The sequence below is a fragment of the Bactrocera tryoni genome, chromosome 5 (assembly GCF_016617805.1).
Source record: "Bactrocera tryoni isolate S06 chromosome 5, CSIRO_BtryS06_freeze2, whole genome shotgun sequence".
NCBI classification, from domain to species: Eukaryota; Metazoa; Arthropoda; class Insecta; order Diptera; family Tephritidae; genus Bactrocera; species Bactrocera tryoni.
Window position 1 is genome coordinate 48,976,585 of NC_052503.1, and position 18,529 is coordinate 48,995,113.

The following is an 18,529-nucleotide window of genomic DNA, read 5'->3' on the forward strand; positions in this document are numbered from 1 at the left end:
CGGCCGAAAGAGCGCGCGAGATCGCGAACCGCTGCCGGTTTTCGCATTTGCAATTTGCTATTTCGCATTGTGTTCCGTTGGTAATTATAGCCAGCGGGTATCCTCAGCAGCGGCGCCGACGTCGCCAACTTGTCTTGCCCACAGCCAGACACATGTACGGACGGACAGACGCGCTACAATTGCTGAACGCGCGCCGTTGTTGATTGATTGTCTTGAATTTCGTTATTTTTTAATTTTATTGCATATTTTGTTCTTGTTGTTTTTGGTGATTTTGGATTTTTTATTTCGCTTTGTTGTGTTTGACGCGCTTCAATTGCGCTTGAATGCCAACAAATGTCAGAATAAACAACAATTGATTTAGGTTTAATTTTTGCAATTTTTGCATAATGTGCAGAATTAAATAAAAATAATTTGCAATTCAAATAATTGAAAATTAAAATTAAAAAAAATAGGAATAGAAAAGATTAAATAAAAAAATAAAAGATCGGAATTAATCAATTAAGATTAATAAGAAAATATTAAAAACTAAAAATATTTAAAGCTGATTTAGAAAAGAAGATTAAAAATTATTAAAAATGTTAACAAATGTAAAAATAATAAAGAAAATAAAATAAATGTAATAAAAAAAGTTCAAAAACATAAATAAATAAAAATCATTGTAAATTAAAAAATATTGAAAACTAAAAATAATAAAAGTTAATTTATAAAAAAATAGATTAACAAACAATAAAATTAAAAACCATTAAAAATCAATAATAACAGAATAAATAGAACTTAAAAATATTTGAAAAAATATAAATAAATAGAAATCAATGAAAATTAAAAAAAATATAAAAAATTAAAATAAATAGAATTTAATAAAATTTTAAAAAATGTAAAAACCTTAAAATCCATAAAAATAAAAAAATATTAAAAACTAAAAATGAATAAAAATAAAAAAGGTAATATATAAAAAGCAGATGAAACATTAATAAAAAAGTTAACAAATAATCAAATTAAAAAACGTTAAAAATCTTAAAATAAATAGAATTTAAAAAAATTGCGCAAAATGTAAGGAAATTAAAATCAATAAAAATAAAAAAAATACTAAAAACTAATAATAAATAAAAACATAAATTAAAAAAAATTAAATATTAATAAAAAGTTAACAAACAATAAAATTAAAAACCATAAAAAAAAATAAAAAAAATAAAAGGAATGTAAAAAATTAAAAAAAATATATATATAAATAAATACATAAACAGTTAAGATAAAAATAAAAGTTCACAAAAAATCTCAAAAAAATTATATCTAAATTAAAAATAAAAAACGTGATTCATTTAAAAATAAATGCCAATTATTTCTCGTGTTGCAGGCAACTGTGCGCGTGAGTAATTGTGTTGTGTGGCAGTGCGGCAGTGCGGCAGCAACGAACAACACCTGCCAGCCGCTGTTGCCAACTCATTCGCAGTGCAAGCAAGTGAAACAAATGAATTAAACAAATTGTATTAAATAAATTCAAATTGAATTAAAATAAATGTGTATTCATACTTATTCGTGTGCCTTTGCATGTGTGTGTGCGCCAGCAAAGTAGCGCTCAAGTGCCCTTGACGTGCAACAAGGCAGGCAGTGGCGCGGCTCAAGTTATGCGCTGCAGCATTGACGAGCGAGTGTAAAGATTTTCAAGTGCAACTTAAAAATAGCAGATATTAAATTGTAAATTGTAGACAGGCAAGCAATTTTTATTTGAATTTTTGAATTTAACATACTTAACAACGTGTTGTTGGCGCTGCAACTGACAAGGTACGTTTTCGCACTTATTTGCATTTTTTTTATGTAAAATAATAATATTCTTGTTTTTAATTGCGTTTCCCAAATTTACTCGCATATGATATTTCGTTAAAGTTAAATGTTCTTAAAAAGTCTCTCTTTTACTCACTACAATTGCTCGTGTTCGATTCTGATCCCTTTGTTTGAGCTCTGACTTCTTGCCGCAACATTTTTATGTGAAAGCAACCACAAAGTTGTCAAGTTTAATTTATTATTTGAATATCTCATGGCAGAATTGTTACAGTTTATAATCTAGTCTAGTTTATTTGATTTATGTTTGTACATATTTTAAAACAATAATACGGTTTTTCCGTAGAATTCAAAAATAGAGCTAATGGTTACCTGAATAATGGCTGAATTATGACAATATAAGTACTAAAGTCTTATTGAATAAGTCTAGGAAAAGTATAGGCAAACCCGCTGCTAGCATATCGGAGCATTGGTCATTTGGAGAACATACGTTAAAAATGGGAATGCCCTATAACAACAGTTGCAAACTCAAAGGGACTAACGAAACGGTTCTAAATCTCATCTGTGAGTGCGCAGTTCTGCCATCGACCGCTTGAAATTCATGAGATCAAATACTAAACCTTTACATAGTGTCTATATACAAATTGTATACTTCTTTAAGTGGTTTCATTAGGAGCACCAAATGCTTTGAACACAGCATTGAAATGTGATATTAAAATATAAAGGTATTTCGATAGTGTAATGGTGTAATTGAGTCCGAAGAACCATTCTTACCTGCCTACCATATTATAACCCATTAAAGAGGTATTTTTGCTAGTTTCTCTTGATTTTTTGCACCAGTTTTATTTATTTATACCAGTTTTTAATTCGATTAGCCATCTTTCCGAGTTTTTCTAAAGACTAGACTATGATTTTGAGATCTGGCACCGGTATATTTTTCTCGTTTCTCTTAAGTTTAATTAATAAAATTTAAAAATTTGTCCGTAAAGTTAAGGTGAGTTAGCTTTGGAGCAGTTTAGCAAGACCTGATAGATCAATTGCGAAAAAATTAGTAGGAGGTTGGCAGGGAAAGATAAAAGTTCCGGAAGCATAAAGAATATTGTAAAAATTCTCTATATTTCTAGATATCTATTTACATGAGGTTTTTCTATTTTTTATTCCTTTTTGCAAGTGAGGAAAATACAAGTTTTAACGGCGATTTTTTGAACAAAGAATGTAGACCTCCGAGCTGTACTTTGAATAGCTTTCATTTTAGTTTCTATTAGGTCAGAAGGCTTTCATCATTCTGAAAGTCCAAATCGCAGACAAAAAGTGGGTTGCAAAGTAACTAAATAAATCCTAGTAGAGTAGAGCCCCTATACATAAAGTAAACAACAAGCTTTTTTCAACAACTTTTTTCTCATATAAAGAATTAAATATTTTATTAGAATTTTTTATTGTTACAAACGTACACTATTAACAAAGAAATACTGAAATCGGAAAAAAGGGAAAACAAAACTGAAAATTGGATTTTTGACAGACATTTTCATATGAATTTCAGTGAAAATTTCGCGGATGTTTTTTTTGAAATAGTTGTAATCGAAAAAAAAAATCCTTTGTTCAAGTCATTAAGAATTATATCTCAAAGACCTGTGTAAAATTTCATGAAGATCGGTTGAGTTGTTCTCGAGAAATCTTGCCAATCGACTTCAACACACTTCACACAGTTTTGAGAAAAACGCGTTTAAAGACGACGCCCTTACCCTACCTAGCCTCGAGCACACAAGTTCTCAAGGCTGTGTCTCCGAAACTGTTACTCGGATCAACTTGAAAAGTTAGGAGGTGTTGTAGAATTTAATAAGACAATAAAAAAAATCCAGTTTTTGAAACCCGTAAACCCATGTAACCCCCTAAAATGTACCGCACTAAGTGCACTTAGCAGCAATACTGGTGTTGGCAATATTATCATGTCCTTGAACCGAAAGATATATAAACGACTGGCAAAGAGATTTCGCACTCGACAAACTTAAGCAACTCTTAAACGAACCATATTCGAGATGCCATTAAATCATCCCGCAATAGTTGGTTTAGGTAATTGGAAAGTACCCTACGTGTTTCGGTCAAAAGTTGTTACTTTAAACACATTTCCTCAAACTACTTCGGAAACATTTTCTACTGCAGCCAATATAAGAATGTAATGTTTTTAAAGATATTTGAAACCAGCGATACCTGTGATGTTCTCAAGAAACATACTATACACATATGTATATATGTATGTATGTATATGAATTCATTCCAGGTTACCTGATATTTTATTTGTGGTTCTTCTAAATAAAAAATCATACAATAATATTGAAAAAGTTTCTGTTCAGAAATGAGTTTTCTTGGAACTTTTCTTCCTTAGTGAAACTGAATTACAGCTTTAGCAAATTTTTTCGTATTTGAAGAATTCCTACAGTAAATTTGTCAAACTTGCAATAAACCACGATAATTTCCGTAAAATATTCGTTTCGACATTTGTTTTCTTTGACAAGTTGAATAAGATATGATAGTGGAAAAGGTGGCGCCACTGTGCCACACCTTACATTGCAATTATTTCTTACGCGCAATTCTTGGAAATACAACAAAATCAAAAGCAAAAACCAACAACACCTTAAATTTTTCCTTTGCGCGTATTTTTAATCAATTTCGTATTTGCTTTAGTTCGCCTTTTTCAGCAGAGTTTGCACTTAAACTACGCCTCCTCATGCCGTTGCCTCACGAGTAGAGTAAGCACACACAAACATACACGCGCGATGTATGATCGCGATAAGCAAGTTTATCTTCAACCATAACAATCACAATGTTTCATTGCTGGCTTTTGTCAAGTGTCGAATTTCCGACGATTTATGATTCTCTTAAGTGATTTACAACAATTTGTGCTGTCGAACGCCCACAGCTGCCGCTCGCACTCCAATTGCAGCAGTGATTTTGGGTGGAGCGCGAGGTGCAAGAAGAAAGAGTGTAAAACAATACACCTAGGCAGCCAAGGTTGCGTGGGCACACGCATACATATATGTATATGCATATGTATAAATACACACATATATTATATATATATATATATGTTTGAGTAAGCTCCACTCAACGCTGCCAATACTTTGGGTTCATTTTAATTTGCATCTTGAACTGCTCCACTTGGGCGCGTGTTCAAGGCGCATTGCACTTGCGAAGTGTCCTTCGTTGTCGACTTTCGTATGGCTGTGTGTATGAGTGGTCTCAAGCTGTCATTATAAAGGACTTACTTAATGGCGCCAGCGGGAAAGTAGGTTGATGTATGTAAATGAGGTCAATTGGGGATTATTTATTGGCTTAGCGCGACAGTGTTGCGGAATTATTTGGGTTTCTTCATGAAGTTGGCTGTGGTTTAATTATATGTTTCGAATTTCGGTAATGGAAGAACATAAAAAGGTACAGAATTAAAATTCGAAAACTGAAAGAAGTAAATTTGATGTAGAGTTTTGTAATTCTCAACAAGTTGATGCAATAATTTATACAGTTAGTTAGAGTTACTCGACGATTAGGGGATCTATTAGGTTAACAAAATTACTCATTGAAGTAAAAGGAAATCGGTAAAAGGTCCTTAGCTTCAAAAACTTCAAAATATAAAATCGACAGAACGTAGGGCATGAGTTTGATCCTTACCTCTGCGTATGTATTTTTCTTGAAACTCCGTGTTTGAATGATAGCAAAGGAACAAGCACCTAGCATAGCATTTTTAATTCTTTCGAGGGTTCTCAGTTGCATCCCACTAAGGAAAACAAAACTATTTTTATGTTCTTATGTCCACCAACCTAATCACGACTTGTTTGAACCAAATATCCATACAAAGAACTTATGGTAACACTTTCGCCATCAAGCAATTGAAAGTGTCAGTCATTATATTCATAATTCTCTCTGACAGTGTGGCACTTAGCATATACTGACTTTATTTACTCAACACAAGGAGGTTATGACCTAAATGCAATTCATAAATTATTATTTGTGGGAAACTTTGGGCCGGCGAGTAAACGTATGCGACTCAGTGGGTAAAAATATTTAATTACTTTTAACGAATGTACATATGTAAATTAATAATTAATCAACAAATGACGAAAAATTAATAAAATTAGTTTAAAAAAAAACTAGTTCAAAAAAAATTTAAAAATTAAATTAGTCCTTAAAATTAAAATTTTAAAATTAAAAATCTAATTAATTTTTAAATTAAAAAATAATTTAGTAAAATTAAAAAATTAATTAAGTACTTTAATATTAAAAATTAATTTAATTTCTTAATATTAAAAATTAAATTAATTTCAATTTTAATTAAATTTTTTTTCTATCGTGTGGCAACCCTTTCCAAAATTATATTTGACCGAAAGCAGGCAGTTTTAATTACAAGTTGAAATATTTTTAAATTTTATAATTTTTTTTCAATATGAATTTCAAAACAACTGGCAACTCTCTCAAAAATTTTCAGTTGTAAACATACTTAAATATTTTTAATGTACTATAAATATTTCATTGTTAATTTATCACACATATTTAATTGAAGTTAATTAGAATAATTAAACAAGTGGCAACTTTTTTGAAAAATTATTTTCCTATCTACACCGACGTAAGCTACAACATTTCGAAGTGTTTTGTCTTGAACTGCTGCTGTGACATTTTCTTTATTTTATAATAAAAAGAATATATTTATTACTTGGTTTCAATAAAGTTTTTAAAATAAGTGGCAAGGCAAACGTACTTTCAATTGCTGGGGTCTTTAAACGTCTTCAGTTTATTCCCCATATGTTACTTTTTTGTGAATTATATTCTTTTTATTATTATTCTATAAATTTAAAATACAAAAAAATAAACAGGTGGTAACTCTATTGAAAATATTATTTGCAACAGCAAGTTTCTCTAAGCCGACAAATTTTGAAGGGTTTCTTTAGTTCGATACAAATATTGTAAGATTTGAATTAAATTAAACTTCAAAATGGTGGCAACCCTAAAACAATTTTCCACTAGGATCTTTCATTTCTAGAAGTTTGTCATGTCTAAGAGTTGGAATGCAAAGAGCTTAAGTGAATATATACTACTGCATAAATTATATTCATCTGAAAGCAACAATTTATTAAGTGTTCTTATTAAGGAATCCCCACTGTATCATAAACACATAATTTGCATGTCTGACAGGTAAAAAGCGAAAATCAAATGAAAATTGATATAATTTGCTTATGATGACAAGCAACTTTTCAATTTCACCAATTTTAATTAAACAAATAATAATTCTCAGCAGTTTCTCGATGTGGCAATCATGAGCGTTTCTAATTTTAATTGGCGCATGCAAAAGTGCCAGGCATTCGTTGGCCTGCGACCGATTAGACAAGCTCAATTGCTGCTGTGACTGCGGTGGGGATTTGCTCATTAGCTAATGCGTCAATCAAAGTACCATTGCTGTAGCTGTTGTTGTTGCAATTGCAGCAAACCGTTGACACAGCGTCTGCTGAACGTGCCGCCAATGCAAATGGTGTGTGACCAAGCGACCGACAAGCGGACGAACGAAAAGTGGAAAGGTGCTCACATGCAAAATACTTGATGCACAGTTATGCATATGCTTCATTATTGTTGTTGTCATGCAGGGTGTACTGCCATTAAAATAGATAGCGTGCAACAACAATTCGTTGCGGTTATAAAAATAAATGCTCAATTTGCTTTGCGCGAAAACTAAGCAAAAGTCAGCAATGAAAATAAAGAAGCAGAAAGAGTTGGAAAAACATGCAAATATTTTCCTTTGTTTTGTGACTTGTGTAATCTGCCTTGTGCCGTGTGCGGTCAAGTTCAGGGAATCGGTAAATAGCCGGGTGTTCGACGGAAAGTGTCACTGCATTTTATCTGGTTGATTTTGTTTTGCTCACACCACCTGTGACTGGGCGTTGTAAATTTACAGTAATTGCACATGCAGTTCATGACAACTGTTGAATACACCACACACACACACATACACATGTAAGCACATGAATTTGAGCGCATTTGTGCAAACAAGTGAAATTCACAGCCGGAAATGCTTTCTTTGCGAGATCAGCGCCTACGATCATCGACTCTGACACGGATTCACCCACACAAAACAACCACAAACACACACACATACATACAAACAGGCACATGCACTGTACATGCACTGTAATCAGCATATTTAATTAAATTAGAAACAAATGATTAAATGAAAACTAGTTCGAAACAATTAAAAATACGGCGCGGCACTTGAATTTACATAAATATGAAAAGCCGGCAAAGCTTATATATTAGGGTGACTCTATGGGTTGAGTTCTTAAATTAAAAATTTTTGCATAAAGATTAAATCTTAATTTTTAATTTAATTTAAATTTAAATTTAAAATTTGTATTGGTTTTTGAAACTAAATTTTTAGTTTCTTATGCGGTATACACGGACCTTTAATATTAAAAATTAATTTAATTAAATTTTTCATTATCAATTAAAATTAAATTTACTCTAATTTTTTTTCAGTTTGTAAAAAAATTTAATTAATCTTTAAAATTAAAACATTAGTTCATTTTTAATTTAATTTTTAATTAATTAAATTAATTTTTTTAAATTTAAATTTTTTTAATTTTAAAGTTAATTTAATTTTTAAGAGTAATTTTGTAATTTTAAAAATTAATTTAAAATTAATTTAATTTAATTTTAAAAATTAATTTAATTTAATATTAAAAATTAATTCCGATCTTTAACATTTTTTTTTAATTTTTAAAGTTAATTTAATTTTTAATATTAATTTTGTAATCCCATATTTAGGATTAATAGAAAAAATCGATTCAAATATTAATACAATTATTTCTTAATGCATTATTTGCAACCCTGGTGTCCATTAATTCCCAAGTTTTTTGGAAACGCTCTTTGTTAGTGGTATTTTTTCCATAAAAACATTCCTTTGGTAGTGATTATTCTTTAAAAGTTATACGCAATTAAAGTTATGCACCAAATGTTCTGAATTCAATAGGTACCATGGCGTATGAGTAATAAATAATTTATAAGGCATTTATGTACATATGAACATATATGAATGCCCGGAGCATTTGATGTATGTATAACTTTAACTGCGTAAAACTTGAAAAGGAGTGTTTTTATGGAAATAACCACTGATAACTTTTTATAGAGAAGAAAATTTTGTGCTAGAAAATCGTTTTTTAATATTTGCAGGTTTGTTTGCTTAAAAGAAAATACCATTTTGTATATGAATAGTATGGACGTACATGGGAAAAAATATGATTTTGCTTAAATTACGCTTGTTTATATTGAATAAAAATTTTTAGGGCAACTTTTGCAAAAAAAAAAAAAATAAAAAATAATCTACTTGAGTAACAACGGACACCCTAATATGTATGCATGCATAGTTTGCACGTATGCCATATATGTATATGTAAATAAGTTAACGCTGTCAACGTTTGTCAGACGGCCAGACAGTTGAGGGCGGAGCTGTTAAACAGGCGGTAGACTGATTAGCGGCACTGAATCGTCTCGTATATACGGGCGTCTATATGTACATGTGTCGATATATATGTAATTGCAATTACTTTTGAAAGAGAAGAATTATAATTTATAATGATGAGGCTTTTAAAATTAGTTTCTAAGAAAATTTCAATTTCAATTAGGTCCCAAGAAATATGAAGTATGTTACAAAACTGGTATCAAGAGAAAGCTATTGGAAGATTATTAGATTTATGACGAGTAAAGTTGACTCCCGTACACAAACAAAAAATAATAACATTTAGAGCAGTAATCGTTTCAATTTAAATTTAAAAACTGAGAAATATTTAGTGTCAAAGCCTGCCTATTATATTTGAATTACTTTATAGAATTGGTGCTTAACCGCAAACCCGGACTTTCTGTCTATTAATTTAGACTATTAAATATGGAATAGATAAATGGTACATATACATACGTACGCAGTTGCCACATTTCTATGAAAAAGATATATATATGTATATATATAATATATCACATTAAATGTATGGTAGGTCCTTATTAACTATGCCAAATATGGTCTATCAACCAGTTTGTTTACAGCAGCTGCTTAAGGGATAAAAATATTGATCAAAGAAAATTTTGTACTTTTAACCGAATTTCGTGTTCGCGAGTGTTGGAAAAGGCTTAGTTTTATCAAAAAATCAAGCCTACGAGTGGAACAAACCCTTGAATGAAGGTATTCAACTAATTAAAAAATTGAAAATGTTAAGGATATTCTGCTTGAAAATCGTCAGACAAATGTGAAAGATATGGCAAGAGAGCTCGACAACTCTCGCGAGTCCGTTCGAACGATTTTAGTGGATATTTTGGGTATGAAACGCATTCTTGCTCGACACATCCCGATAAAGCTGAAGTTTTTTCAAAAAGAGTACCGTAAACTGGTCTTTTTGGACATGCCTAATTGTGCGAATGCCGATCCCAGCATTATAACTGCCGCTGAACTTATTGATTTAAATCAAGTGCTTATAAGGAAAACTTTTGTATTTGACCAATTATCTTCACTAAATTTGACATAGATGGCTATCCAAGGCAGCGCTTTAATCTCTAAAGAAATTGTTGAGATTGGAACACTATAGCACCTGTGAATCTTTCATACAAAGATATTTACTTACTTACATAAACATGTTTAGGTATTATAAATATGTGAGTATGTTATGTGACATCATTTAATGCTCAAGGTAATCTGCATTACAAACATTCCATTCTCACCATTATGCTGTATGCGCAAGAAGCAAGAAGTTATCGCTGTTAAAATATCAAATGATTAAGGTATTGAATATATTGTATTAGTATGAATGTATACGTAAGAATATGATTTTGGTAGAAGGTTAGATATTTATGATCAGATAAGACGAAAAAATGAAGTAGCTTTAAAAGTGAAAAGCATAACATTATGTAAGTGGTTGTGTCGTCATCATAACAAACTCTTATAAATTTTAAAGGACTCTTAAATCAATAGCACCTCTTATACTTGTGCTTCCATAATTTATTTACTTAAATGAAAGTTTACAAGTGTACTAAATACACTGTTCAACTTCCTTGATTCCAACTACGCCATCGTGCGAAAATCCAACAGAACAGACCGCTGAAATCAATCAGCCAAACGGTTGCGACAAACGAAGCACTTAAGCTGACGATTTAGCAGACAATCAAATGCTCAGTGCATTTTTCGCATAAGTGAAATAATGCTTTGATGCCTTTGTGACTTTTATCTGTGCGCCAAACAGCTTACACTATATGATTACATACATACATATATATATATATACATACATATACATATATATACATACTATACATACACATAGTGTAAATATTTACATGCGTTATAGCGCACTTATAGTATATTAGTCTATATCGCCTAAAAGGCAGTGTGGCAGCTTTGGTGTTCGCAAACAATCGCAACCATTGTGGGAAAGTATATACGTACCTACATTTACACATACAAACATTTATTTAAATGCATATAGTCGTACGTATTTACATAACCGTTTAGTGCTAGCATACCGCAAAAATAAAGTACCTACTTAACTATTATGCTAACTATATCCATAATAGCATGACCATACTTGGACTAGAAACATTTTTTTAAAACTAAATCAGAAATCAAGCTGAATAGAGTTTTTTTATAGAGCTTCTGACAAGTCATGATTTTGCTCAATCAATTTTGAAAGTGTTTCATTCATTTTACTCCAGAAATATATAAATAGTTGTCTGGTTGGAATATCTTTGAGAAGTACGGAAAGATAATCCTGCTTATATTTGGAGACTACAACAAGGTAAATAGATATCCTTAGTTTAAATCGGTTGACCTTACATTCCCAAGAAACTACCCATTTGTCGAAACTCTCACTATCGCACCACTATAGCATATATGTACATAGCTGCCATATAAACGGATCGATCCCAATCAAGCGAGGACAATATTTTTATTCAGCAAGATATCTCAATGAAATTTGAAGCAGATTATTGTACAAGACAACGGTAAAAATTCCGAACAAATTGATCAGATCATATAGTATTGTATATATAGGGGTTTTCAATAGGGCACTACGAAAGTAGACCGATAGGAACAGCAAACGATGCCATACTTTTTTTTTCGCTCTTTTGACATTTCTCTTCAGTAAGGTTTGCCATTCATCATGGAAAGATATACGATTCAAGAATGAGTTGAAATTATTAAAATTTACTACCGAAATTCGGAGTCAATGGCCTCAACTTTAAGAGCTAGTTTTCATACAAAATAATTCTTCAAAATCAAACTCTTGTATAGAAAAATTTTTAATTGATAAAATATCTTCATTAAATTTGGAATGGATTGATACCAGGTGTACCGGTATGAAACGATCGTTTGTTTGTGAAAATCAAATACTAATTCTGAATGGAAAAGTAAAGAATTACTATTCATAGTATTGACCACTGCTTTTCACAAAGTTTGGCTGCCTTTTCGATAATTTGTAGATAACAAGCCAATAGAAATGTACATCTTTTGAAGCAAACCAATCAGACACGTAATTTTCGACACCTGCATAGGAATCGAAGTTCCATCGATGAAAACAAATGATAATCAAAAGAGGAAAGTCTGGTGAATACCCCGGCTGGGGTAATAGCACTCAGCCTAGTACTTTGATTATATCCTGAAATGATTTTGCTTTGTGTGCACAAGTTTACTTTGCCGTGTCAAAAACGTGGATCAAATTGACCATTTGTTGTCTGTAGCGATTATTATTAACAGTTTCACCAGGTTTTAGAAGCTCAGAATATACCACATCCTTTTGATCTTTATCTTACCGAATCGATCTGTTTTTGCAGTCAATGTTGATGGTTGTCCCAAATAAACCTATTATTTTTTCTGTTTAGGGTTCTTAAAATAACTCAATTTTTCATTGCCAGTGACAATTTGAAGCCGAACCGATTTTCTCTCGTTTCTTTGAAGCAAAAAGTGTTTTTCCGGGTTTTCTTTGGCTTTCATTCATTTCATATGGCACCCATGTTCCACACCTTTGGATCTTTTCTGCAGCTTTCAAACGGTCTGAAGTTGCTTGTTGCTCATTTGATTTTGACTCAAAAATTCATCTTCATCCAATATTGCTTACAGTTCGGTGTTTTACACATTAATTTGGTGGTCTTCCACGTTCTTTATTTCTCACATCAAAATCATTATCTCTGAGTTCTTGAAACCAGTCTTTGCATGCTGCTTCTGATAGAGCACGATTACCATTTGCCTCGACAACCATTTGATGCGGCTCTGCAGTACTTTTCTTCAAATAGAAACAAAAAATTAATGCTTTTCGCAAATCATCGCTTTTCGGTAAAAAATATGACGTTTTCAATACAATGAAAAAATATGATTATATTTGTTCAGTAACTGTAAGAACACTACAGGAAAAAGAGCTTATATGGAAATATTTTTTATTTGTGAAGGCTATTTTAGCTTTGGCGCAAGCAAATTTAACGTATTTTATTGTTTTGATTATTAATTTAGTTTATTTTATTTTTTTCTTCTTATTTCATCTCTTTGCGCTCAATTTTGTTTATAATCTTAGTTGTATTTTATTTCTGGTTCTTTATGCCTCTCTGTATGCACTAAAAGGTATTTACGTGTGATATCCTCAAAAAAGCCGAGTTCAGCTGCACTTGTAAGGTGTATACACCGACCAGGGTATACCACTCAACCAACCAAACAATAAGGCACATACAAATACACATACATATTTTGCGTCAACTCGCTTTTGTTTGGGCAAATTGGTACGAGCCAAACGCGTGCTAAACACACGCAAACACACCAATAGCAATGCAAGCAGCAGCACGTTTTCAGTGAACGTATCCAGCTGGTTTGCACAAACAAACAAACGCTCATACACAGCCATACACCCATAAATATAATTATATACATATATATAGATATGTATACATATGTATTTATATGGACTCACAACTTTTAAATGCGATCGCAGTATACTTTTCACAAACTAAACTTCAAATGACCTTGAGCGCAGCGAACAATGCGCGATTTCATTCAAAAGAAGTGCCAAAAATGGCGCCAACCGAACACTGAAGCATTAGCTTGGCTGTTGTTATATTCAAAATGTTATAAAAATTAATTAAAAATGTATCTTGCACTTGTTAGGCAAATACGTGCAGGTATTCCTTCGCTTGTTTTTGTTGTTCAAACGCAACTGCCTAGTTGTCAGCAGCGATTGGGCAATTCATTCAGCGCTCTGTCGCCTTATTTATCAATTAGACATCTGAATATTGTGTTTCCCGTTGTGAGCTTTGCGCTTAATTGGACGCGTTCGCGCAAATTAACGCACAACTAAATAGTATTAAGTGATTGTTATTGTTGTTTTTGATCTATACAATAACAATAATAATAGTAATAACGATAATTTTATACAAAAATCCAGTTTAAATTATTTTTCTAGCACTTAAGCTGATTTATTACGCTTGATTTAGTGTGTGGTTACGTATACGCCACGCATACTCTACGCAATTAAGGGTATCACTGTTTAGAGATATACATATATTCATACATTTGGTGCTTTTTAGTATAATTTAAAGCGTTCTGCATCAGTTAAGCTTATTTAGCAGGCAATTAATGCCTTTCAAGCATTTTTTATGCTAATTAAATAAATTATTCGACGGATTTATTCGTCACACATAAACTCTACTACACAGATACCTAGGTATGGCATTAATTGAGTAAACGCTTTCTGCTTATTTATGTGCATATTCGTTATTTTTTTTAACAAATTCAATCACTTCTACATGTGCCTTTGCTTGATTTCTTCTAAACAAGCTTTAGCTATAAATTTAATAATAATTAATTGCGTATAACTCAACTAATGAAAGATTTGCTGAAAATTTTAATTCATATAATCAAATTTAGCTCTCATTTAATCGTGCCAATAATAGCCTAAATATTGATTTGTGGTATCAAGGGCGAAATTAATTAAGTTAACTCAACAAAAATGAGTGGAATTTAATAGTATATAATAAACTATAAAAAATATTAAAAAATACATTGAAATTAAAAAACTATTCAACTAATTAATCCATGGTTTCATATAATATAATATTCAAGAAGCATGTTCCAGTCTCTTCATATTGTTATGGTAGCGACACAGCACCTTCTTTCAATAGATACCATACTTTGACTTGGTTTGCATTCACTTCTCTTTTGGCTCTGTACATCCGATTATCAGAGCAAACACTTCTATATTCTTGGACAAATATTTTTGAAGGTGAAGCCTATGAAGCTAATCAAATATGCTCAACAAATTTTTCGCAAATAAAAATATTTTGCCGATTTTTGTTGTTGTTTTTTATACCAATTGATCCAAACTTTCGAAGAATTTAGGCAGAGATCTAAAATGATTAAGATATCAAAAAATAAGACAACACCTTCTCTCAATAGATATGATTTGACTTGGTTTGTAATATTTAAAAAAATATCGAAATTTTTTCGACCATTTTCATACAAAAGTTACCAAAAATAGCTACGAATGGAAGTCTAATGGTTAGCATGCATATTCATAAAAAAAAATAGTATAGTGTAACCTATGCTTTTCTGAAGCTGATTCAAATTCCTATACAATTTGAGTATTAAAATTGGTGTATAAGCGATGAGGATCTTTCCAACTCAGAAGAAGAACCATATCTTAAGCCCTTTTTTGGTTTAAGAATGTATTATTCAGTACCACTAATATGGATGTTTTTATATTTAAAGAAATTTTACAGATGCTAATTTATTTAATAGTCAGTTTAAATCAAAATCGGATAATTATTTCAAATAAAAATCTGTTACAATTAAAAAAAATATTATTTATAATTTCACAACTACTTTCTCAACATAAAGGCACATCGCAGCTGTGTTAGAGCTTGATTTCATCACAAAGCATCAGAAAAGGGAAACCCCACAAAGTTAGAATATTTGCGTCACAAGTAAAATGAATAGAAACGCGACGCCTGTTCAAGCACGTCGCACATTTCACATAAAATAGCTGTAACTGTAGTGATAGATTAAGCCTTAGGCGAATTACACAGCGACTTAACTAATAATGAAATATACATATAGTACATATGTACATATGTTTGTATACATAAATAGGTTACTGAGTGGTTGACAAGGCCAACGCTAAAATCAATTTTTACACAAATAGCGGTTGGCAACTAAAGGCGTCGGATGGCTGCCCTAGTTTAGATACAATAAGTGTGTGAGTTCACATGCGAATGCTTTCTGTACTTTAGAGTAAATAGTTGCATTAAGTTTTATTTGCTAGAAGATACAAGATCCCGATGGCACCGCTGCAGCAAATGGGAGACATTCGTCTTCAGCCAGCGAAAACAGAGAAATATCTAGGGCTCATCCTGAATAAGAAAGCAAAAAGGGCATCGAAAAGGGCCTTATACTGTAATGGAGCAATTGGCAAAAGGTGGGGTCTCTCACTGACAGTGATCCTCTGGCTGTATGACACCATAGTCAACTCTATTTATGTAGTCTTTGTGTAGTGCAGGGCTCTAAAAAAGATCGCACTTGCAAAGAAACTCGAGAGTGTTCCTAAAAGAATACATGTCTGAACCCACGGAAATTCTCACACACTTTGAGCTCACTTGTAGCAAGGAGTCGCCAAACCATCTGGAAAGATCCATCATAAAGATCTAGTGATCTTTTTGCCCTCAGTAAGGCTAGGCTCTCCCTACTTGTGGGGCTTTTAACAGACCATTGCCCTATTGGTGTAAATGCTGTAAGGCTGGGCATCTTATCAGACGCCATCTGCAGAAACTGTATGGAATAAGATGATGTCGAAATAACTCAACACTTCTTTCTCGACTGTCCCACGTTTGTGAGGTCAAGGTTTAAACAATTGGGAGCGCATACCTTCAGACATCCCATCGAACAGGCGGGAATGGAAATTAAATGCCTGTGCAAATTTGTATTGGCACGCTTAGTAGCCAATTTGCTAATTTATAAGTTCGAACACAGGAATTTTTCTTTTCTATGGCTTCACCAAGGACTACACATAGCAGTCCACGTGCGATCTCTCTAGAGTAAATAGATATATTTAATATCGAAAAACTTTTTAAGTTTATACTACTTTAATATTACATCAGAAAAAAAATTTAATTCGCTTGCACCGAGGCTATAACACCCTTCACAAATAAAGAAGTTTCCACATAAATGTGACAGTTATACGCTTTATTGATCCGATCTGAATAATATGTATATTCGGAGAATCTGTTTTTGAAAATAAGTCTTGCCAAATTTCGTGAAGTCGGGAACCACTGTGAGCTGTGACTAATATTTATTAAGAAATAAACCCGCAAATATATTCACGTGACACATTCAATTTAAAAGTAAAGAATTACTTTTCCAAAATGCTCTTCTTCAAATTATATTCAACAAAAAATTCACTTTCATTGAATATATTAAAAAGTAAACGCAAATAAATCCTCGCACGCAATTGTATTAAAGCGGCATTCAGCTGCTAAGTAAACTAAAGAAATTTAAAATAATTGTTTAGACGCCACACGAGACCGACCCATGCACCCACACTTTGCGACTTTGTGCCGCAATGAGCCACAAGCATATAAAATACATTGTCGTGTGGCAAGTTGTGGCAAAAAAAAATTAATTACAACATGTCACTACTACACAAACACACACGCACACGTGGTGCTTTGGCTTTAACGCGTGCTCGAGCAATTACTTTTCCAAGGATCGGCCGCACAGTGCACTTTAATATCGCGTGCCAAATGTCGACCGGCGCTACCGGAGCAGAGTGTGTGTGTTTGAACAAGTTTGGGGAGCTGTGAAAATAAAACAAAAACTACAAAACGCCACAATAATGCACACGCGACACACCCTTTGCCACAGCACGACACTTGCAACATTTTTTCCAAGAACTCGTAAAATCGCCCAGCCAGCGCTGACTGACTGTCGGCAAGTGGAGCAGTGGATAAAGAGAAAAATATGAAAAGAATCCAACAAAAGTTGAAATAAAAATCGAATTCCAAATACTAAAATACGCACGCACATATATTCACCCTGAAAGTTGATTTCTTGCCATGATTCACTTACCGGCTCCGAACAATTTTGGGCAAAGGCGATTTGGTTCGGTTTCTGTGCTCTAACGATTTTGGGAGCAAACGCAAAAAGGAAACCAAATAAGTAAAGCAGAATTGGTGAAAGGAAGTGTCAAAAGAAAAAAATCTATAAGTTTTAGCTTTATTGATTTTTTATTCGTGGGTGTTCGTAACAGGTAGGAAAATATGCTCGAAAAGAATTCCAAAAATTTACGTTTAAAAACAAGTTTTTAATATTTTCCTGCAATAATATTAGTATAGAAAGAGTTAAAGAAAAAATATTATACTATATAATTTTGTTTTTAAACTCTGCTGTCGAATTATTTACAGTTAGGTTGAACATAGATTTTTATTTTATGGTAGGAGGCAACGAAAGTCGAAGTGTGGGGCTTTAATTCGCTAAACATAACCTACTCCCATCTCATGTCTCTCAAAAGGGACCATTGGACTAAGTATAACTTCATGGGAGAGAAGAAAACATTTAAGTGTCCTCTATTGTACGGACTGACTGACACCTAATCTGTTGTAAATATCTTAATCTTATTCTAATTAGTGATGAGAGCTCTCCAAGTGACAGATTACCTCCAAGTATGGTTTTCAGCTTTTCGCTTTTACTGGAAAACCGAGGGCT

At 32.2% G+C, this 18,529-nt stretch overlaps 1 protein-coding gene across 7 annotated transcripts in view; it reads left to right on the forward strand.

Moving 5' to 3' along the window:
* LOC120776848 (NAD(+) hydrolase sarm1) overlaps positions 1 to 18,529 on the forward strand; it is a 143,579-nt gene that overhangs the window by 59,124 nt on the left and 65,926 nt on the right. The window contains exon 1 of one of the 7 annotated variants that reach the window (XM_040107880.1): positions 1,393 to 1,782. The exons of the other annotated variants lie outside the window; for them this stretch is intronic. The gene's annotated coding sequence lies outside the window, so the exon portion shown is untranslated. Of the gene's footprint in view, positions 1 to 1,392; positions 1,783 to 18,529 lie in introns of those variants that run through there. 7 annotated transcript variants of the gene reach the window in all.